The following is a 24,496-nucleotide window of genomic DNA, read 5'->3' as shown; positions in this document are numbered from 1 at the left end:
AATTAAATTTAAAAATCGAACAAAAGTAAAGACACATCAGCTTGTGTGGGTTTGTCCGGGCACACTCCACTCTAATTTATAACCGAGAAACACCACAGGCCGCAAGGGCATTTCCCTAGTTACCAGGGTGGGGAACATAGAAAGGCTGCCACCCTCTGGCAGTTACCTGCAAAAACAGCTTTAAGGCCTGTGCTAATGGTCATTTCATAGGAAGAAGTAATGCAGGACCGTAAATGAAACATGCCCTCAATATGTCTTGAGGGAGGTAATGGCCAAAACATTTCAAAATGTGACACATACTTTAAGAGAACACTTTGAAGAACTAAGGGGTAATCACAGCTTGAAAAATAAAAAGGATATGCCTTAAAGCTCAGTTTCAACGGATTATGAGGCACATGCGAATTCAACCAAAAAGAGGTATCAGCTCACACTTGTCAGAAAAACCATCAGCAAGAAAACTACAAACAATAAACGCTGAAGCTGATGTGGAGAAATGCATACCCTCAACTTCAAGGGGGACGTAACTTGGAAAGGGCCACGAATGAGAACAGAATGGAGGTGCCTTAAAAAGGTAAACACTGAGCTACCATATGATCCAGCAGGCCCACTCCTCGACCTATAATCTAAGAAGAGAGAATTGGAAAGACACAGGCAGGCAAATCTGCATTGCACAGTATTACAATAGCCAAGATATGGAGGTAACCAAAAAGTCCACCAACAGATGGGTGGACAAAGAAGAACTCCTCCATGTATAGATGGAATATTCGCCAGTGAAAAAAATGAAACAATGCCATTTGCAGCACCATAGATGAGTCTAGACGAAATCACACCACCTGTAGTAAGTGAGAAAGTAAAAGACACATATCCTATCATATCACTTTTAGGAGTTACATAAAAATTGATACCAATGAAGATATTTCCACAGAGAAAGGCAATCACAGATTCATTAAAAAACTTATGGTTCACCAAATAGAAAGGGATGAGGATTGGATAATTTACCATATTGGGGTTAACAGAGATATACAAACCATGTGAAATATATAATCACCAAAGACGTACGGAAGACCAGGAGAAGACTACTCAACATTGTGTCATAACCTACATGGGAAAAGGATGCGAGGAAGAATAGATACACGTATATGTGTGAAAGAACCACATTTGCCCACCTAGAACAAACAAACCATTGTAATCAAATTTGCTTGGATAAAAAATAAAAAGTAAATTATAAATATGAACAACAAGTAATGAGACATAAACATAAAGGGCTTTTTCCTGGCACATTCCATTCTAATTTACAACCTAGAACACCACTTCCATTAAGGCTCTGTTTCCCCAGTTACCAAATTTGGTAAAGGAGAAATGATGCCACCTTGTGGCCGTTTCCTGCAAGAGCAGCTTTAAACTCACAGCTAAGGGTCACTTAACATTCACAAGGACTCAGGGCTGTAAAGGACACCTGCCCTAAAAAATTGTGCTGAAGTAGGGAATGGACAAAAATTTCAAAACAGGCAAATGTTTCCAGAAGAGAGTATGAATATTAACGTTTTACTCACGCTCTTTTAAAAAAAAGGAAAATGGATAAAAGCTCAACCTCAGGGAGTGTTAGACCCATGAAATCTAATCTACAAAAAGTTTCAACTTACACCAGTCGACTGACCATCAGCAAAAAGTCTACAAACAATAAATGCTGACGGGGTTTTAGAGAACTGTGTACCCTCTCCCTGCTGGTGAGACGTAAAGGGGTAACGGCCAATAATGAGAACAGAAAGGAGCTGTGTTTAAAAGTAAAAATGGAGGTACCATTCAATCCAGCAGGCGCACCATTGGACCTCTCACCGGAGAAGACAAGAATCGAGAAGACACAGGCCGCAAAAGCTTCAGTGCAGCCTTATTCACAATAGCCAAGACAGTGAAGGAATCAAAATGTCCAACAACAGGTGAATAGATAAAGAAGAAGTGGTCCATGTACACAATGGAATATTAGCCATGGAAAACAATGAACCATTGTTCTTTGAGGCACCACAAATGAGTCTGGAGATAATCACGAAACATGAGGTAAGTCCGAAAGCAAAAGACCTATATTCTATGATATCACTTACAGGCGTTATCTAATAACTGACACAAATGAACATATTTCCAAAGAGAAAGACACTCACAGATTTAGAAAACAAACTATGCTCATCTAAAAGGAAAGGTGGGGGGAGTGGATAAATTAAGGTTAGTGTTACTATATGTATACAAACACCTATTATATACATATCTCAAAAAGACCTACCATATAGAAGGGAGGTGTGCGGAACCCTCTGTAACATTTTACATGGGAAGGGGATCTGTACTTGAATAGACATATATAATGTACAAATGAACCAGATTGTGTACACCTCGGACAAACAATATTCTAAGCTTTACTCCAATTAAAGAAATTTTTAAAACCAAGAAGAAATAATGAGACATAAACTTATGGGGGTTTCTCCATGCACATTCCAATATAATTTACAACCTAGGAACAAGACTTCCAGAAAGGCTCTGCTGCCCTAGTACCCAGATTTGGGAATGGAGGAATGCTGCCTGCTTGAGGCCACTTCCCACAACAGCAGCTTTTAACCCATTACTAAAGGTCACTAAATATGCACCACACTTGCAGTTCGGGAAATGAGACCTGCTCTCTAAAAAAATTCTGGGCTGGAAAATCGACCAAAAAATTTAACAGAGGGCAAGCTTCCAAGAAGACAATTTCAAGAATTATATTGTACTCCCAACTGTTTCCTTTTTTTAGCAGAAAAGAAAACGGCAGAGAAAAATGATGAGTTTTATGAATTTTCAAAGACATGAAAACCCAAAGTACAAAAACCTATCAGCTCACACCAGCCAGAAGGGCCATTAGCATAAATGCTGCAAACAATAAATGCTGAAGCGATTGTGGAGAAATGCGTACCCTCGATTCTAAGGGGGACGTGGTAAGAGCCACTAATGAAAACACAAAGAAGGTGCTTTGATAAGGGTAACACGGTGCTACCAGTCAATCAATCACACCCACTGCTGGGCCTATCACCTGAGAAAATGAGAATCAAAAAGTCACAGGCTTGGTGCTTCCCTGGTGGTGCAGTGGTTGAGAGTCTGCCTGCCAATGCAGGGCACACGGGTTCGAGCCCCGGTCTGGGAAGATCCCACATGCCGCGGAGCAACTGGGCCCGTGAGCCACAACCACTGAGCCTGTGCGCATGGAGCATGTGCTCGGCAACAAGAGAGGACGCGATAGTGAGAGACCCACGCACCGTGATGAAGAGTGGCCCCCGCTCGCCGCAACTACAGAAAGCCCTCGCGCACAAACGAAGATCCAACACAGCCAAAAATAAATAAATAAATAAATAAATAAATAAATAAATAAATAAATATTAAAAAAAAAGTCACAGGCTGGCAATCCTGCACTCCAACAATATTTACCATAGCCAACACTTGGAAGCAATGAAAATGTCCATCAACTGAGGAATGCACAAAGTAGAAGTGGTCCAAGTACACAGTGGAAGATTACTCCAATGAAAAATAAAAATTAAATTTAAAAATCGAACAAAAGTAAAGACACATCAGCTTGTGTGGGTTTGTCCGGGCACACTCCACTCTAATTTATAACCGAGAAACACCACAGGCCACAAGGGCATTTCCCTAGTTACCAGGGTGGGGAACATAGAAAGGCTGCCACCCTCTGGCAGTTACCTGCAAAAACAGCTTTAAGGCCTGTGCTAATGGTCATTTCATAGGAAGAAGTAATGCATGACCGTAAATGAAACATGCCCTCAATATGTCTTGAGGGAGGTAATGGCCAAAACATTTCAAAATGTGACACATACTTTAAGAGAACACTTTGAAGAACTAAGGGGTAATCACAGCTTGAAAAATAAAAAGGATATGCCTTAAAGCTCAGTTTCAACGGATTATGAGGCACATGCGAATTCAACCAAAAAGAGGTATCAGCTCACACTTGTCAGAAAAACCATCAGCAAGAAAACTACAAACAATAAATGCTGAAGCTGATGTGGAGAAATGCATACCCTCAACTTCAAGGGGGACGTAACTTGGAAAGGGCCACGAATGAGAACAGAATGGAGGTGCCTTAAAAAGGTAAACATTGAGCTACCATATGATCCAGCAGGCCCACTCCTCGACCTATAATCTAAGAAGAGAGAATTGGAAAGACACAGGCAGGCAAATCTGCATTGCTCAGTATTACAATAGCCAAGATATGGAGGTAACCAAAAAGTCCACCAACAGATGGGTGGACAAAGAAGAACTCCTCCATGTATAGATGGAATATTTGCCAGTGAAAAAAATGAAACAATGCCATTTGCAGCACCATAGATGAGTCTAGACGAAATCACACCACCTGTAGTAAGTGAGAAAGTAAAAGACACATATCCTATCATATCACTTTTAGGAGTTACATAAAAATTGATACCAATGAAGATATTTCCACAGAGAAAGGCAATCACAGATTCATTAAAAAACTTATGGTTCACCAAATAGAAAGGGATGAGGATTGGATAATTTACCATATTGGGGTTAACAGAGATATACAAACCATGTGAAATATATAATCACCAAAGACGTACGGAAGACCAGGAGAAGACTACTCAACATTGTGTCATAACCTACATGGGAAAAGGATGCGAGGAAGAATAGATACACGTATATGTGTGAAAGAACCACATTTGCCCACCTAGAACAAACAAACCATTGTAATCAAATTTGCTTGGATAAAAAATAAAAAGTAAATTATAAATATGAACAACAAGTAATGAGACATAAACATAAAGGGCTTTTTCCTGGCACATTCCATTCTAATTTACAACCTAGAACACCACTTCCATTAAGGCTCTGTTTCCCCAGTTACCAAATTTGGTAAAGGAGAAATGATGCCACCTTGTGGCCGTTTCCTGCAAGAGCAGCTTTAAACTCACAGCTAAGGGTCACTTAACATTCACAAGGACTCAGGGCTGTAAAGGACACCTGCCCTAAAAAATTGTGCTGAAGTAGGGAATGGACAAAAATTTCAAAACAGGCAAATGTTTCCAGAAGAGAGTATGAATATTAACGTTTTACTCACGCTCTTTTAAAAAAAAGGAAAATGGATAAAAGCTCAACCTCAGGGAGTGTTAGACCCATGAAATCTAATCTACAAAAAGTTTCAACTTACACCAGTCGACTGACCATCAGCAAAAAGTCTACAAACAATAAATGCTGACGGGGTTTTAGAGAACTGTGTACCCTCTCCCTGCTGGTGAGACGTAAAGGGGTAACGGCCAATAATGAGAACAGAAAGGAGCTGTGTTTAAAAGTAAAAATGGAGGTACCATTCAATCCAGCAGGCGCACCATTGGACCTCTCACCGGAGAAGACAAGAATCGAGAAGACACAGGCCGCAAAAGCTTCAGTGCAGCCTTATTCACAATAGCCAAGACAGTGAAGGAATCAAAATGTCCAACAACAGGTGAATAGATAAAGAAGAAGTGGTCCATGTACACAATGGAATATTAGCCATGGAAAACAATGAACCATTGTTCTTTGAGGCACCACAAATGAGTCTGGAGATAATCACGAAACATGAGGTAAGTCCGAAAGCAAAAGACCTATATTCTATGATATCACTTACAGGCGTTATCTAATAACTGACACAAATGAACATATTTCCAAAGAGAAAGACACTCACAGATTTAGAAAACAAACTATGCTCATCTAAAAGGAAAGGTGGGGGGAGTGGATAAATTAAGGTTAGTGTTACTATATGTATACAAACACATATTATATACATATCTCAAAAAGACCTACCATATAGAAGGGAGGTGTGCGGAACCCTCTGTAACATTTTACATGGGAAGGGGATCTGTACTTGAATAGACATATATAATGTACAAATGAACCAGATTGTGTACACCTCGGACAAACAATATTCTAAGCTTTACTCCAATTAAAAACATTTTTAAAACCAAGAAGAAATAATGAGACATAAACTTATGGGGGTTTCTCCATGCACATTCCAATATAATTTACAACCTAGGAACACGACTTCCAGAAAGGCTCTGCTGCCCTAGTACCCAGATTTGGGAATGGAGGAATGCTGCCTGCTTGAGGCCACTTCCCACAACAGCAGCTTTTAACCCATTACTAAAGGTCACTAAATATGCACCACACTTGCAGTTCGGGAAATGAGACCTGCTCTCTAAAAAAATTCTGGGCTGGAAAATCGACCAAAAAATTTAACAGAGGGCAAGCTTCCAAGAAGACAATTTCAAGAATTATATTGTACTCCCAACTGTTTCCTTTTTTTAGCAGAAAAGAAAACGGCAGAGAAAAATGATGAGTTTTATGAATTTTCAAAGACATGAAAACCCAAAGTACAAAAACCTATCAGCTCACACCAGCCAGAAGGGCCATTAGCATAAATGCTGCAAACAATAAATGCTGAAGCGATTGTGGAGAAATGCGTACCCTCGATTCTAAGGGGGACGTGGTAAGAGCCACTAATGAAAACACAAAGAAGGTGCTTTGATAAGGGTAACACGGTGCTACCAGTCAATCAATCACACCCACTGCTGGGCCTATCACCTGAGAAAATGAGAATCAAAAAGTCACAGGCTTGGGGCTTCCCTGGTGGTGCAGTGGTTGAGAGTCTGCCTGCCAATGCAGGGCACACGGGTTCGAGCCCCGGTCTGGGAAGATCCCACATGCCGCGGAGTAACTGGGCCCGTGAGCCACAACCACTGAGCCTGCGCGCATGGAGCCTGTGCTCCGCAACAAGAGAGGCCGCGATAGTGAGAGACCCACGCACCGTGATGAAGAGTGGCCCCCGCTCGCCTCAACTACAGAAAGCCCTCGCGCACAAACGAAGATCCAACACAGCCAAAAATAAATAAATAAATAAATAAATAAATAAATAAATAAATATTAAAAAAAAAAGTCACAGGCTGGCAATCCTGCACTCCAACAATATTTACCATAGCCAACACTTGGAAGCAATGAAAATGTCCATCAACTGAGGAATGCACAAAGTAGAAGTGGTCCAAGTACACAGTGGAAGATTACTCCAATGAAAAATAAAAATTAAATTTAAAAATCGAACAAAAGTAAAGACACATCAGCTTGTGTGGGTTTGTCCGGGCACACTCCACTCTAATTTATAACCGAGAAACACCACAGGCCGCAAGGGCATTTCCCTAGTTACCAGGGTGGGGAACATAGAAAGGCTGCCACCCTCTGGCAGTTACCTGCAAAAACAGCTTTAAGGCCTGTGCTAATGGTCATTTCATAGGAAGAAGTAATGCAGGACCGTAAATGAAACATGCCCTCAATATGTCTTGAGGGAGGTAATGGCCAAAACATTTCAAAATGTGACACATACTTTAAGAGAACACTTTGAAGAACTAAGGGGTAATCACAGCTTGAAAAATAAAAAGGATATGCCTTAAAGCTCAGTTTCAACGGATTATGAGGCACATGCGAATTCAACCAAAAAGAGGTATCAGCTCACACTTGTCAGAAAAACCATCAGCAAGAAAACTACAAACAATAAATGCTGAAGCTGATGTGGAGAAATGCATACCCTCAACTTCAAGGGGGACGTAACTTGGAAAGGGCCACGAATGAGAACAGAATGGAGGTGCCTTAAAAAGGTAAACATTGAGCTACCATATGATCCAGCAGGCCCACTCCTCGACCTATAATCTAAGAAGAGAGAATTGGAAAGACACAGGCAGGCAAATCTGCATTGCACAGTATTACAATAGCCAAGATATGGAGGTAACCAAAAAGTCCACCAACAGATGGGTGGACAAAGAAGAACTCCTCCATGTATAGATGGAATATTCGCCAGTGAAAAAAATGAAACAATGCCATTTGCAGCACCATAGATGAGTCTAGACGAAATCACACCACCTGTAGTAAGTGAGAAAGTAAAAGACACATATCCTATCATATCACTTTTAGGAGTTACATAAAAATTGATACCAATGAAGATATTTCCACAGAGAAAGGCAATCACAGATTCATTAAAAAACTTATGGTTCACCAAATAGAAAGGGATGAGGATTGGATAATTTACCATATTGGGGTTAACAGAGATATACAAACCATGTGAAATATATAATCACCAAAGACGTACGGAAGACCAGGAGAAGACTACTCAACATTGTGTCATAACCTACATGGGAAAAGGATGCGAGGAAGAATAGATACACGTATATGTGTGAAAGAACAACATTTGCCCACCTAGAACAAACAAACCATTGTAATCAAATTTGCTTGGATAAAAAATAAAAAGTAAATTATAAATATGAACAACAAGTAATGAGACATAAACATAAAGGGCTTTTTCCTGGCACATTCCATTCTAATTTACAACCTAGAACACCACTTCCATTAAGGCTCTGTTTCCCCAGTTACCAAATTTGGTAAAGGAGAAATGATGCCACCTTGTGGCCGTTTCCTGCAAGAGCAGCTTTAAACTCACAGCTAAGGGTCACTTAACATTCACAAGGACTCAGGGCTGTAAAGGACACCTGCCCTAAAAAATTGTGCTGAAGTAGGGAATGGACAAAAATTTCAAAACAGGCAAATGTTTCCAGAAGAGAGTATGAATATTAACGTTTTACTCACGCTCTTTTAAAAAAAAGGAAAATGGATAAAAGCTCAACCTCAGGGAGTGTTAGACCCATGAAATCTAATCTACAAAAAGTTTCAACTTACACCAGTCGACTGACCATCAGCAAAAAGTCTACAAACAATAAATGCTGACGGGGTTTTAGAGAACTGTGTACCCTCTCCCTGCTGGTGAGACGTAAAGGGGTAACGGCCAATAATGAGAACAGAAAGGAGCTGTGTTTAAAAGTAAAAATGGAGGTACCATTCAATCCAGCAGGCGCACCATTGGACCTCTCACCGGAGAAGACAAGAATCGAGAAGACACAGGCCGCAAAAGCTTCAGTGCAGCCTTATTCACAATAGCCAAGACAGTGAAGGAATCAAAATGTCCAACAACAGGTGAATAGATAAAGAAGAAGTGGTCCATGTACACAATGGAATATTAGCCATGGAAAACAATGAACCATTGTTCTTTGAGGCACCACAAATGAGTCTGGAGATAATCACGAAACATGAGGTAAGTCCGAAAGCAAAAGACCTGTATTCTATGATATCACTTACAGGCGTTATCTAATAACTGACACAAATGAACATATTTCCAAAGAGAAAGACACTCACAGATTTAGAAAACAAACTATGCTCATCTAAAAGGAAAGGTGGGGGGAGTGGATAAATTAAGGTTAGTGTTACTATATGTATACAAACACATATTATATACATATCTCAAAAAGACCTACCATATAGAAGGGAGGTGTGCGGAACCCTCTGTAACATTTTACATGGGAAGGGGATCTGTACTTGAATAGACATATATAATGTACAAATGAACCAGATTGTGTACACCTCGGACAAACAATATTCTAAGCTTTACTCCAATTAAAAAAAATTTTTAAACCAAGAAGAAATAATGAGACATAAACTTATGGGGGTTTCTCCATGCACATTCCAATATAATTTACAACCTAGGAACACGACTTCCAGAAAGGCTCTGCTGCCCTAGTACCCAGATTTGGGAATGGAGGAATGCTGCCTGCTTGAGGCCACTTCCCACAACAGCAGCTTTTAACCCATTACTAAAGGTCACTAAATATGCACCACACTTGCAGTTCGGGAAATGAGACCTGCTCTCTAAAAAAATTCTGGGCTGGAAAATCGACCAAAAAATTTAACAGAGGGCAAGCTTCCAAGAAGACAATTTCAAGAATTATATTGTACTCCCAACTGTTTCCTTTTTTTAGCAGAAAAGAAAACGGCAGAGAAAAATGATGAGTTTTATGAATTTTCAAAGACATGAAAACCCAAAGTACAAAAACCTATCAGCTCATACCAGCCAGAAGGGCCATTAGCATAAATGCTGCAAACAATAAATGCTGAAGCGATTGTGGAGAAATGCGTACCCTCGATTCTAAGGGGGACGTGGTAAGAGCCACTAATGAAAACACAAAGAAGGTGCTTTGATAAGGGTAACACGGTGCTACCAGTCAATCAATCACACCCACTGCTGGGCCTATCACCTGAGAAAATGAGAATCAAAAAGTCACAGGCTTGGGGCTTCCCTGGTGGTGCAGTGGTTGAGAGTCTGCCTGCCAATGCAGGGCACACGGGTTCGAGCCCCGGTCTGGGAAGATCCCACATGCCGCGGAGCAACTGGGCCCGTGAGCCACAACCACTGAGCCTGCGCGCATGGAGCCTGTGCTCCGCAACAAGAGAGGCCGCGATAGTGAGAGACCCACGCACCGCGATGAAGAGTGGCCCCCGCTCGCCGCAACTACAGAAAGCCCTCGCGCACAAACGAAGATCCAACACAGCCAAAAATAAATAAATAAATAAATAAATAAATAAATAAATAAATAAATATTAAAAAAAAAGTCACAGGCTGGCAATCCTGCACTCCAACAATATTTACCATAGCCAACACTTGGAAGCAATGAAAATGTCCATCAACTGAGGAATGCACAAAGTAGAAGTGGTCCAAGTACTCAGTGGAAAATTATTCCAATAAAAAATAAAAATTAAATTTAAAAATCCAACAAAAGTAAAGAGACATCAGCTTGTGTGGGTTTGTCCGGGCACACTCCACTCTAATTTATAACCGAGTAACACCACAGGCCGCAAGGGCATTTCCCTAGTTACCAGGGTGGGGAACATAGAAAGGCTGCCACCCTCTGGCAGTTACCTGCAAAAACAGCTTTAAGGCCTGTGCTAATGGTCATTTCATAGGAAGAATTAATGCAGGACCATAAATGAAACATGCCCTCAATATGTCTTGAGGGAGGTAATGGCCAAAACATTTCAAAATGTGACACATACTTTAAGAGAACACTTTGAAGAACTAAGGGGTAATCACAGCTTGAAAAATAAAAAGGATATGCCTTAAAGCTCAGTTTCAACGGATTATGAGGCACATGCGAATTCAACCAAAAAGAGGTATCAGCTCACACTTGTCAGAAAAACCATCAGCAAGAAAACTACAAACAATAAATGCTGAAGCTGTTGTGGAGAAATGCATACCCTCAACTTCAAGGGGGACGTAACTTGGAAAGGGCCACGAATGAGAACAGAATGGAGGTGCCTTAAAAAGGTAAACATTGAGCTACCATATGATCCAGCAGGCCCACTCCTCGACCTATAATCTAAGAAGAGAGAATTGGAAAGACACTGGCAGGCAAATCTGCATTGCTCAGTATTACAATAGCCAAGATATGGAGGTAACCAAAAAGTCCACCAACAGATGGGTGGACAAAGAAGAACTCCTCCATGTATAGATGGAATATTCGCCAGTGAAAAAAATGAAACAATGCCATTTGCAGCACCATAGATGAGTCTAGACGAAATCACACCACCTGTAGTAAGTGAGAAAGTAAAAGACACATATCCTATCATATCACTTTTAGGAGTTACATAAAAATTGATACCAATGAAGATATTTCCACAGAGAAAGGCAATCACAGATTCATTAAAAAACTTATGGTTCACCAAATAGAAAGGGATGAGGATTGGATAATTTACCATATTGGGGTTAACAGAGATATACAAACCATGTGAAATATATAATCACCAAAGACGTACGGAAGACCAGGAGAAGACTACTCAACATTGTGTCATAACCTACATGGGAAAAGGATGCGAGGAAGAATAGATACATGTATATGTGTGAAAGAACCACATTTGCCCACCTAGAACAAACAAACCATTGTAATCAAATTTGCTTGGATAAAAAATAAAAAGTAAATTATAAATATGAACAACAAGTAATGAGACATAAACATAAAGGGCTTTTTCCTGGCACATTCCATTCTAATTTACAACCTAGAACACCACTTCCATTAAGGCTCTGTTTCCCCAGTTACCAAATTTGGTAAAGGAGAAATGATGCCACCTTGTGGCCGTTTCCTGCAAGAGCAGCTTTAAACTCACAGCTAAGGGTCACTTAACATTCACAAGGACTCAGGGCTGTAAAGGACACCTGCCCTAAAAAATTGTGCTGAAGTAGGGAATGGACAAAAATTTCAAAACAGGCAAATGTTTCCAGAAGAGAGTATGAATATTAACGTTTTACTCACGCTCTTTTAAAAAAAAGGAAAATGGATAAAAGCTCAACCTCAGGGAGTGTTAGACCCATGAAATCTAATCTACAAAAAGTTTCAACTTACACCAGTCGACTGACCATCAGCAAAAAGTCTACAAACAATAAATGCTGACGGGGTTTTAGAGAACTGTGTACCCTCTCCCTGCTGGTGAGACGTAAAGGGGTAACGGCCAATAATGAGAACAGAAAGGAGCTGTGTTTAAAAGTAAAAATGGAGGTACCATTCAATCCAGCAGGCGCACCATTGGACCTCTCACCGGAGAAGACAAGAATCGAGAAGACACAGGCCGCAAAAGCTTCAGTGCAGCCTTATTCACAATAGCCAAGACAGTGAAGGAATCAAAATGTCCAACAACAGGTGAATAGATAAAGAAGAAGTGGTCCATGTACACAATGGAATATTAGCCATGGAAAACAATGAACCATTGTTCTTTGAGGCACCACAAATGAGTCTGGAGATAATCACGAAACATGAGGTAAGTCCGAAAGCAAAAGACCTATATTCTATGATATCACTTACAGGCGTTATCTAATAACTGACACAAATGAACATATTTCCAAAGAGAAAGACACTCACAGATTTAGAAAACAAACTATGCTCATCTAAAAGGAAAGGTGGGGGGAGTGGATAAATTAAGGTTAGTGTTACTATATGTATACAAACACCTATTATATACATATCTCAAAAAGACCTACCATATAGAAGGGAGGTGTGCGGAACCCTCTGTAACATTTTACATGGGAAGGGGATCTGTACTTGAATAGACATATATAATGTACAAATGAACCAGATTGTGTACACCTCGGACAAACAATATTCTAAGCTTTACTCCAATTAAAGAAATTTTTAAAACCAAGAAGAAATAATGAGACATAAACTTATGGGGGTTTCTCCATGCACATTCCAATATAATTTACAACCTAGGAACACGACTTCCAGAAAGGCTCTGCTGCCCTAGTACCCAGATTTGGGAATGGAGGAATGCTGCCTGCTTGAGGCCACTTCCCACAACAGCAGCTTTTAACCCATTACTAAAGGTCACTAAATATGCACCACACTTGCAGTTCGGGAAATGAGACCTGCTCTCTAAAAAAATTCTGGGCTGGAAAATCGACCAAAAAATTTAACAGAGGGCAAGCTTCCAAGAAGACAATTTCAAGAATTATATTGTACTCCCAACTGTTTCCTTTTTTTAGCAGAAAAGAAAACGGCAGAGAAAAATGATGAGTTTTATGAATTTTCAAAGACATGAAAACCCAAATTACAAAAACCTATCAGCTCACACCAGCCAGAAGGGCCATTAGCATAAATGCTGCAAACAATAAATGCTGAAGCGATTGTGGAGAAATGCGTACCCTCGATTCTAAGGGGGACGTGGTAAGAGCCACTAATGAAAACACAAAGAAGGTGCTTTGATAAGGGTAACACGGTGCTACCAGTCAATCAATCACACCCACTGCTGGGCCTATCACCTGAGAAAATGAGAATCAAAAAGTCACAGGCTTGGGGCTTCCCTGGTGGTGCAGTGGTTGAGAGTCTGCCTGCCAATGCAGGGCACACGGGTTCGAGCCCCAGTCTGGGAAGATCCCACATGCCGCGGAGCAACTGGGCCCGTGAGCCACAACCACTGAGCCTGCGCGCATGGAGCCTGTGCTCGGCAACAAGAGAGGCCGCGATAGTGAGAGACCCACGCACCGTGATGAAGATTGGCCCCCGCTCGCCTCAACTACAGAAAGCCCTCGCGCACAAACGAAGATCCAACACAGCCAAAAATAAATAAATAAATAAATAAATAAATAAATAAATAAATATTAAAAAAAAAAGTCACAGGCTGGCAATCCTGCACTCCAACAATATTTACCATAGCCAACACTTGGAAGCAATGAAAATGTCCATCAACTGAGGAATGCACAAAGTAGAAGTGGTCCAAGTACACAGTGGAAGATTACTCCAATGAAAAATAAAAATTAAATTTAAAAATCGAACAAAAGTAAAGACACATCAGCTTGTGTGGGTTTGTCCGGGCACACTCCACTCTAATTTATAACCGAGAAACACCACAGGCCGCAAGGGCATTTCCCTAGTTACCAGGGTGGGGAACATAGAAAGGCTGCCACCCTCTGGCAGTTACCTGCAAAAACAGCTTTAAGGCCTGTGCTAATGGTCATTTCATAGGAAGAAGTAATGCAGGACCGTAAATGAAACATGCCCTCAATATGTCTTGAGGGAGGTAATGGCCAAAACATTTCAAAATGTGACACATACTTTAAGAGAACACTTTGAAGAACTAAGGGGTAATCACAGCTTGAAAAATAAAAAGGATATGCCTTAAAGCTCAGTTTCAACGGATTATGAGGCACATGCGAATTCAACCAAAAAGAGGTATCAGCTCACACTTTAAAAAAACCATCAGCAAGAAAACTACAAACAATAAATGCTGAAGCTGATGTGGAGAAATGCATACCCTCAACTTCAAGGGGGACGTAACTTGGAAAGGGCCACGAATGAGAACAGAATGGAGGTGCCTTAAAAAGGTAAACATTGAGCTACCATATGATCCAGCAGGCCCACTCCTCGACCTATAATCTAAGAAGAGAGAATTGGAAAGACACAGGCAGGCAAATCTGCATTGCACAGTATTACAATAGCCAAGATATGGAGGTAACCAAAAAGTCCACCAACAGATGGGTGGACAAAGAAGAACTCCTCCATGTATAGATGGAATATTCGCCAGTGAAAAAAATGAAACAATGCCATTTGCAGCACCATAGATGAGTCTAGACGAAATCACACCACCTGTAGTAAGTGAGAAAGTAAAAGACACATATCCTATCATATCACTTTTAGGAGTTACATAAAAATTGATACCAATGAAGATATTTCCACAGAGAAAGGCAATCACAGATTCATTAAAAAACTTATGGTTCACCAAATAGAAAGGGATGAGGATTGGATAATTTACCATATTGGGGTTAACAGAGATATACAAACCATGTGAAATATATAATCACCAAAGACGTACGGAAGACCAGGAGAAGACTACTCAACATTGTGTCATAACCTACATGGGAAAAGGATGCGAGGAAGAATAGATACACGTATATGTGTGAAAGAACCACATTTGCCCACCTAGAACAAACAAACCATTGTAATCAAATTTGCTTGGATAAAAAATAAAAAGTAAATTATAAATATGAACAACAAGTAATGAGACATAAACATAAAGGGCTTTTTCCTGGCACATTCCATTCTAATTTACAACCTAGAACACCACTTCCATTAAGGCTCTGTTTCCCCAGTTACCAAATTTGGTAAAGGAGAAATGATGCCACCTTGTGGCCGTTTCCTGCAAGAGCAGCTTTAAACTCACAGCTAAGGGTCACTTAACATTCACAAGGACTCAGGGCTGTAAAGGACACCTGCCCTAAAAAATTGTGCTGAAGTAGGGAATGGACAAAAATTTCAAAACAGGCAAATGTTTCCAGAAGAGAGTATGAATATTAACGTTTTACTCACGCTCTTTTAAAAAAAAGGAAAATGGATAAAAGCTCAACCTCAGGGAGTGTTAGACCCATGCAATCTAATCTACAAAAAGTTTCAACTTACACCAGTCGACTGACCATCAGCAAAAAGTCTACAAACAATAAATGCTGACGGGGTTTTAGAGAACTGTGTACCCTCTCCCTGCTGGTGAGACGTAAAGGGGTAACGGCCAATAATGAGAACAGAAAGGAGCTGTGTTTAAAAGTAAAAATGGAGGTACCATTCAATCCAGCAGGCGCACCATTGGACCTCTCACCGGAGAAGACAAGAATCGAGAAGACACAGGCCGCAAAAGCTTCAGTGCAGCCTTATTCACAATAGCCAAGACAGTGAAGGAATCAAAATGTCCAACAACAGGTGAATAGATAAAGAAGAAGTGGTCCATGTACACAATGGAATATTAGCCATGGAAAACAATGAACCATTGTTCTTTGAGGCACCACAAATGAGTCTGGAGATAATCACGAAACATGAGGTAAGTCCGAAAGCAAAAGACCTATATTCTATGATATCACTTACAGGCGTTATCTAATAACTGACACAAATGAACATATTTCCAAAGAGAAAGACACTCACAGATTTAGAAAACAAACTATGCTCATCTAAAAGGAAAGGTGGGGGGAGTGGATAAATTAAGGTTAGTGTTACTATATGTATACAAACACATATTATATACATATCTCAAAAAGACCTACCATATAGAAGGGAGGTGTGCGGAACCCTCTGTAACATTTTACATGGGAAGGGGATCTGTACTTGAATAGACATATATAATGTACAAATGAACCAGATTGTGTACACCTCGGACAAACAATATTCTAAGCTTTACTCCAATTAAAGAAATTTTTAAAACCAAGAAGAAATAATGAGACATAAACTTATGGGGGTTTCTCCATGCACATTCCAATATAATTTACAACCTAGGAACACGACTTCCAGAAAGGCTCTGCTGCCCTAGTACCCAGATTTGGGAATGGAGGAATGCTGCCTGCTTGAGGCCACTTCCCACAACAGCAGCTTTTAACCCATTACTAAAGGTCACTAAATATGCACCACACTTGCAGTTCGGGAAATGAGACCTGCTCTCTAAAAAAATTCTGGGCTGGAAAATCGACCAAAAAATTTAACAGAGGGCAAGCTTCCAAGAAGACAATTTCAAGAATTATATTGTACTCCCAACTGTTTCCTTTTTTTAGCAGAAAAGAAAACGGCAGAGAAAAATGATGAGTTTTATGAATTTTCAAAGACATGAAAACCCAAAGTACAAAAACCTATCAGCTCACACCAGCCAGAAGGGCCATTAGCATAAATGCTGCAAACAATAAATGCTGAAGCGATTGTGGAGAAATGCGTACCCTCGATTCTAAGGGGGACGTGGTAAGAGCCACTAATGAAAACACAAAGAAGGTGCTTTGATAAGGGTAACACGGTGCTACCAGTCAATCAATCACACCCACTGCTGGGCCTATCACCTGAGAAAATGAGAATCAAAAAGTCACAGGCTTGGTGCTTCCCTGGTGGTGCAGTGGTTGAGAGTCTGCCTGCCAATGCAGGGCACACGGGTTCGAGCCCCGGTCTGGGAAGATCCCACATGCCGCGGAGCAACTGGGCCCGTGAGCCACAACCACTGAGCCTGCGCGCATGGAGCCTGTGCTCGGCAACAAGAGAGGACGCGATAGTGAGAGACCCACGCACCGTGATGAAGAGTGGCCCCCGCTCGCCGCAACTACAGAAAGCCCTCGCGCACAAACGAAGATCCAACACAGCCAAAAATAAATAAATAAATAAATAAATAAATAAATAAATAAATAAATAAATATTAAAAAAAAAGTCACAGGCTGGCAATCCTGCACTCCAACAATATTTACCATAGCCAACACTTGGAAGCAATGAAAATGTCCATCAACTGAGGAATGCACAAAGTAGAAGTGGTCCAAGTACACAGTGGAAGATTACTCCAATGAAAAATAAAAATTAAATTTAAAAATCGAACAAAAGTAAAGACACATCAGCTTGTGTGGGTTTGTCCGGGCACACTCCACTCTAATTTATAACCGAGAAACACCACAGGCCACAAGGGCATTTCCCTAGTTACCAGGGTGGGGAACATAGAAAGGCTGCCACCCTCTGGCAGTTACCTGCAAAAACAGCTTTAAGGCCTGTGCTAATGGTCATTTCATAGGAAGAAGTAATGCATGACCGTAAATGAAACATGCCCTCAATATGTCTTGAGGGAGGTAATGGCCAAAACATTTCAAAATGTGACACATACTTTAAGAGAACACTTTGAAGAACTAAGGGGTAATCACAGCTTGAAAAATAAAAAGGATATGCCTTAAAGCTCAGTTTCAACGGATTATGAGGCACATGCGAATTCAACCAAAAAGAGGTATCAGCTCACACTTGTCAGAAAAACCATCAGCAAGAAAACTACAAACAATAAATGCTGAAGCTGATGTGGAGAAATGCATACCCTCAACTTCAAGGGGGACGTAACTTGGAAAGGGCCACGAATGAGAACAGAATGGAGGTGCCTTAAAAAGGTAAACATTGAGCTACCATATGATCCAGCAGGCCCACTCCTCGACCTATAGTCTAAGAAGAGAGAATTGGAAAGACACAGGCAGGCAAATCTGCATTGCACAGTATTACAATAGCCAAGATATGGAGGTAACCAAAAAGTCCACCAACAGATGGGTGGACAAAGAAGAACTCCTCCATGTATAGATGGAATATTTGCCAGTGAAAAAAATGAAACAATGCCATTTGCAGCACCATAGATGAGTCTAGACGAAATCACACCACCTGTAGTAAGTGAGAAAGTAAAAGACACATATCCTATCATATCACTTTTAGGAGTTACATAAAAATTGATACCAATGAAGATATTTCCACAGAGAAAGGCAATCACAGATTCATTAAAAAACTTATGGTTCACCAAATAGAAAGGGATGAGGATTGGATAATTTACCATATTGGGGTTAACAGAGATATACAAACCATGTGAAATATATAATCACCAAAGACGTACGGAAGACCAGGAGAAGACTACTCAACATTGTGTCATAACCTACATGGGAAAAGGATGCGAGGAAGAATAGATACACGTATATGTGTGAAAGAACCACATTTGCCCACCTAGAACAAACAAACCATTGTAATCAAATTTGCTTGGATAAAAAATAAAAAGTAAATTATAAATATGAACAACAAGTAATGAGACATAAACATAAAGGGCTTTTTCCTGGCACATTCCATTCTAATTTACAACCTAGAACACCACTTCCATTAAGGCTCTGTTTCCCCAGTTACCAAATTTGGTAAAGGAGAAATGATGCCACCTTGTGGCCGTTTCCTGCAAGAGCAGCTTTAAACTCACAGCTAAGGGTCACTTAACATTCACAAGGACTCAGGGCTGTAAAGGACACCTGCCCTAAAAAATTGTGCTGAAGTAGGGAATGGACAAAAATTTCAAAACAGGCAAATGTTTCCAGAAGAGAGTATGAATATTAACGTTTTACTCACGCTCTTTTAAAAAAAAGGAAAATGGATAAAAGCTCAACCTCAGGGAGAGTTAGACCCATGCATTCTAATCTACAAAAAGTTTCAACTTACACCAGTCGACTGACCATCAGCAAAAAGTCTACAAACAATAAATGCTGACGGGGTTTTAGAGAACTGTGTACCCTCTCCCTGCTGGTGAGACGTAAAGGGGTAACGGCCAATAATGAGAACAGAAAGGAGCTGTGTTTAAAAGTAAAAATGGAGGTACCATTCAATCCAGCAGGCGCACCATTGGACCTCTCACCGGAGAAGACAAGAATCGAGAAGACACAGGCCGCAAAAGCTTCAGTGCAGCCTTATTCACAATAGCCAAGACAGTGAAGGAATCAAAATGTCCAACAACAGGTGAATAGATAAAGAAGAAGTGGTCCATGTACACAATGGAATATTAGCCATGGAAAACAATGAACCATTGTTCTTTGAGGCACCACAAATGAGTCTGGAGATAATCACGAAACATGAGGTAAGTCCGAAAGCAAAAGACCTATATTCTATGATATCACTTACAGGCGTTATCTAATAACTGACACAAATGAACATATTTCCAAAGAGAAAGACACTCACAGATTTAGAAAACAAACTATGCTCATCTAAAAGGAAAGGTGGGGGGAGTGGATAAATTAAGGTTAGTGTTACTATATGTATACAAACACCTATTATATACATATCTCAAAAAGACCTACCATATAGAAGGGAGGTGTGCGGAACCCTCTGTAACATTTTACATGGGAAGGGGATCTGTACTTGAATAGACATATATAATGTACAAATGAACCAGATTGTGTACACCTCGGACAAACAATATTCTAAGCTTTACTCCAATTAAAGAAATTTTTAAAACCAAGAAGAAATAATGAGACATAAACTTATGGGGGTTTCTCCATGCACATTCCAATATAATTTACAACCTAGGAACACGACTTCCAGAAAGGCTCTGCTGCCCTAGTACCCAGATTTGGGAATGGAGGAATGCTGCCTGCTTGAGGCCACTTCCCACAACAGCAGCTTTTAACCCATTACTAAAGGTCACTAAATATGCACCACACTTGCAGTTCGGGAAATGAGACCTGCTCTCTAAAAAAATTCTGGGCTGGAAAATCGACCAAAAAATTTAACAGAGGGCAAGCTTCCAAGAAGACAATTTCAAGAATTATATTGTACTCCCAACTGTTTCCTTTTTTTAGCAGAAAAGAAAACGGCAGAGAAAAATGATGAGTTTTATGAATTTTCAAAGACATGAAAACCCAAAGTACAAAAACCTATCAGCTCACACCAGCCAGAAGGGCCATTAGCATAAATGCTGCAAACAATAAATGCTGAAGCGATTGTGGAGAAATGCGTACCCTCGATTCTAAGGGGGACGTGGTAAGAGCCACTAATGAAAACACAAAGAAGGTGCTTTGATAAGGGTAACACGGTGCTACCAGTCAATCAATCACACCCACTGCTGGGCCTATCACCTGAGAAAATGAGAATCAAAAAGTCACAGGCTTGGGGCTTCCCTGGTGGTGCAGTGGTTGAGAGTCTGCCTGCCAATGCAGGGCACACGGGTTCGAGCCCCGGTCTGGGAAGATCCCACATGCCGCGGAGCAACTGGGCCCGTGAGCCACAACCACTGAGCCTGCGCGCATGGAGCCTGTGCTCCGCAACAAGAGAGGCCGCGATAGTGAGAGACCCACGCACCGCGATGAAGAGTGGCCCCCGCTCGCCGCAACTACAGAAAGCCCTCGCGCACAAACGAAGATCCAACACAGCCAAAAATAAATAAATAAATAAATAAATAAATAAATAAATAAATAAATATTAAAAAAAAAAGTCACAGGCTGGCAATCCTGCACTCCAACAATATTTACCATAGCCAACACTTGGAAGCAATGAAAATGTCCATCAACTGAGGAATGCACAAAGTAGAAGTTGTCCAAGTACTCAGTGGAAGATTACTCCAATGAAAAATAAAAATTAAATTTAAAAATCCAACAAAAGTTAAGAGACATCAGCTTGTGTGGGTTTCTCCGGGCACACTCCACTCTAATTTATAACCGAGTAACACCACAGGCCGCAAGGGCATTTCCCTAGTTACCAGGGTGGGGAACATAGAAAGGCTGCCACCCTCTGGCAGTTACCTGCAAAAACAGCTTTAAGGCCTGTGCTAATGGTCATTTCATAGGAAGAATTAATGCAGGACCGTAAATGAAACATGCCCTCAATATGTCTTGAGGGAGGTAATGGCCAAAACATTTCAAAATGTGACACATACTTTAAGAGAACACTTTGAAGAACTAAGGGGTAATCACAGCTTGAAAAATAAAAAGGATATGCCTTAAAGCTCAGTTTCAACGGATTATGAGGCACATGCGAATTCAACCAAAAAGAGGTATCAGCTCACACTTGTCAGAAAAACCATCAGCAAGAAAACTACAAACAATAAATGCTGAAGCTGTTGTGGAGAAATGCATACCCTCAACTTCAAGGGGGACGTAACTTGGAAAGGGCCACGAATGAGAACAGAATGGAGGTGCCTTAAAAAGGTAAACATTGAGCTACCATATGATCCAGCAGGCCCACTCCTCGACCTATAATCTAAGAAGAGAGAATTGGAAAGACACTGGCAGGCAAATCTGCATTGCTCAGTATTACAATAGCCAAGATATGGAGGTAACCAAAAAGTCCACCAACAGATGGGTGGACAAAGAAGAACTCCTCCATGTATAGATGGAATATTCGCCAGTGAAAAAAATGAAACAATGCCATTTGCAGCACCATAGATGAGTCTAGACGAAATCACACCACCTGTAGTAAGTGAGAAAGTAAAAGACACATATCCTATCATATCACTTTTAGGAGTTACATAAAAATTGATACCAATGAAGATATTTCCACAGAGAAAGGCAATCACAGATTCATTAAAAAACTTATGGTTCACCAAATAGAAAGGGATGAGGATTGGATAATTTACCATATTGGGGTTAACAGAGATATACAAACCATGTGAAATATATAATCACCAAAGATGTACGGAAGACCAGGAGAAGACTACTCAACATTGTGTCATAACCTACATGGGAAAAGGATGCGAGGAAGAATAGATACACGTATATGTGTGAAAGAACCACATTTGCCCACCTAGAACAAACAAACCATTGTAATCAAATTTGCTTGGATAAAAAATAAAAAGTAAATTATAAATATGAACAACAAGTAATGAGACATAAACATAAAGGGCTTTTTCCTGGCACATTCCATTCTAATTTACAACCTAGAACACCACTTCCATTAAGGCTCTGTTTCCCCAGTTACCAAATTTGGTAAAGGAGAAATGATGCCACCTTGTGGCCGTTTCCTGCAAGAGCAGCTTTAAACTCACAGCTAAGGGTCACTTAACATTCACAAGGACTCAGGGCTGTAAAGGACACCTGCCCTAAAAAATTGTGCTGAAGTAGGGAATGGACAAAAATTTCAAAACAGGCAAATGTTTCCAGAAGAGAGTATGAATATTAACGTTTTACTCACGCTCTTTTAAAAAAAAGGAAAATGGATAAAAGCTCAACCTCAGGGAGTGTTAGACCCATGAAATCTAATCTACAAAAAGTTTCAACTTACACCAGTCGACTGACCATCAGCAAAAAGTCTACAAACAATAAATGCTGACGGGGTTTTAGAGAACTGTGTACCCTCTCCCTGCTGGTGAGACGTAAAGGGGTAACGGCCAATAATGAGAACAGAAAGGAGCTGTGTTTAAAAGTAAAAATGGAGGTACCATTCAATCCAGCAGGCGCACCATTGGACCTCTCACCGGAGAAGACAAGAATCGAGAAGACACAGGCCGCAAAAGCTTCAGTGCAGCCTTATTCACAATAGCCAAGACAGTGAAGGAATCAAAATGTCCAACAACAGGTGAATAGATAAAGAAGAAGTGGTCCATGTACACAATGGAATATTAGCCATGGAAAACAATGAACCATTGTTCTTTGAGGCACCACAAATGAGTCTGGAGATAATCACGAAACATGAGGTAAGTCCGAAAGCAAAAGACCTATATTCTATGATATCAATTACAGGCGTTATCTAATAACTGACACAAATGAACATATTTCCAAAGAGAAAGACACTCACAGATTTAGAAAACAAACTATGCTCATCTAAAAGGAAAGGTGGGGGGAGTGGATAAATTAAGGTTAGTGTTACTATATGTATACAAACACCTATTATATACATATCTCAAAAAGACCTACCATATAGAAGGGAGGTGTGCGGAACCCTCTGTAACATTTTACATGGGAAGGGGATCTGTACTTGAATAGACATATATAATGTACAAATGAACCAGATTGTGTACACCTCGGACAAACAATATTCTAAGCTTTACTCCAATTAAAGAAATTTTTAAAACCAAGAAGAAATAATGAGACATAAACTTATGGGGGTTTCTCCATGCACATTCCAATATAATTTACAACCTAGGAACACGACTTCCAGAAAGGCTCTGCTGCCCTAGTACCCAGATTTGGGAATGGAGGAATGCTGCCTGCTTGAGGCCACTTCCCACAACAGCAGCTTTTAACCCATTACTAAAGGTCACTAAATATGCACCACACTTGCAGTTCGGGAAATGAGACCTGCTCTCTAAAAAAATTCTGGGCTGGAAAATCGACCAAAAAATTTAACAGAGGGCAAGCTTCCAAGAAGACAATTTCAAGAATTATATTGTACTCCCAACTGTTTCCTTTTTTTAGCAGAAAAGAAAACGGCAGAGAAAAATGATGAGTTTTATGAATTTTCAAAGACATGAAAACCCAAAGTACAAAAACCTATCAGCTCACACCAGCCAGAAGGGCCATTAGCATAAATGCTGCAAACAATAAATGCTGAAGCGATTGTGGAGAAATGCGTACCCTCGATTCTAAGGGGGACGTGGTAAGAGCCACTAATGAAAACACAAAGAAGGTGCTTTGATAAGGGTAACACGGTGCTACCAGTCAATCAATCACACCCACTGCTGGGCCTATCACCTGAGAAAATGAGAATCAAAAAGTCACAGGCTTGGGGCTTCCCTGGTGGTGCAGTGGTTGAGAGTCTGCCTGCCAATGCAGGGCACACGGGTTCGAGCCCCGGTCTGGGAAGATCCCACATGCCGCGGAGCAACTGGGCCCGTGAGCCACAACCACTGA

This window comes from Balaenoptera physalus (assembly GCF_965194825.1).
Source record: "Balaenoptera physalus genome assembly, chromosome: 6".
Taxonomy (NCBI): Eukaryota; Metazoa; Chordata; class Mammalia; order Artiodactyla; family Balaenopteridae; genus Balaenoptera; species Balaenoptera physalus.
The sequence above is the reverse complement of the archived record's forward strand: the minus strand, read 5'-3'. Positions refer to the sequence as shown.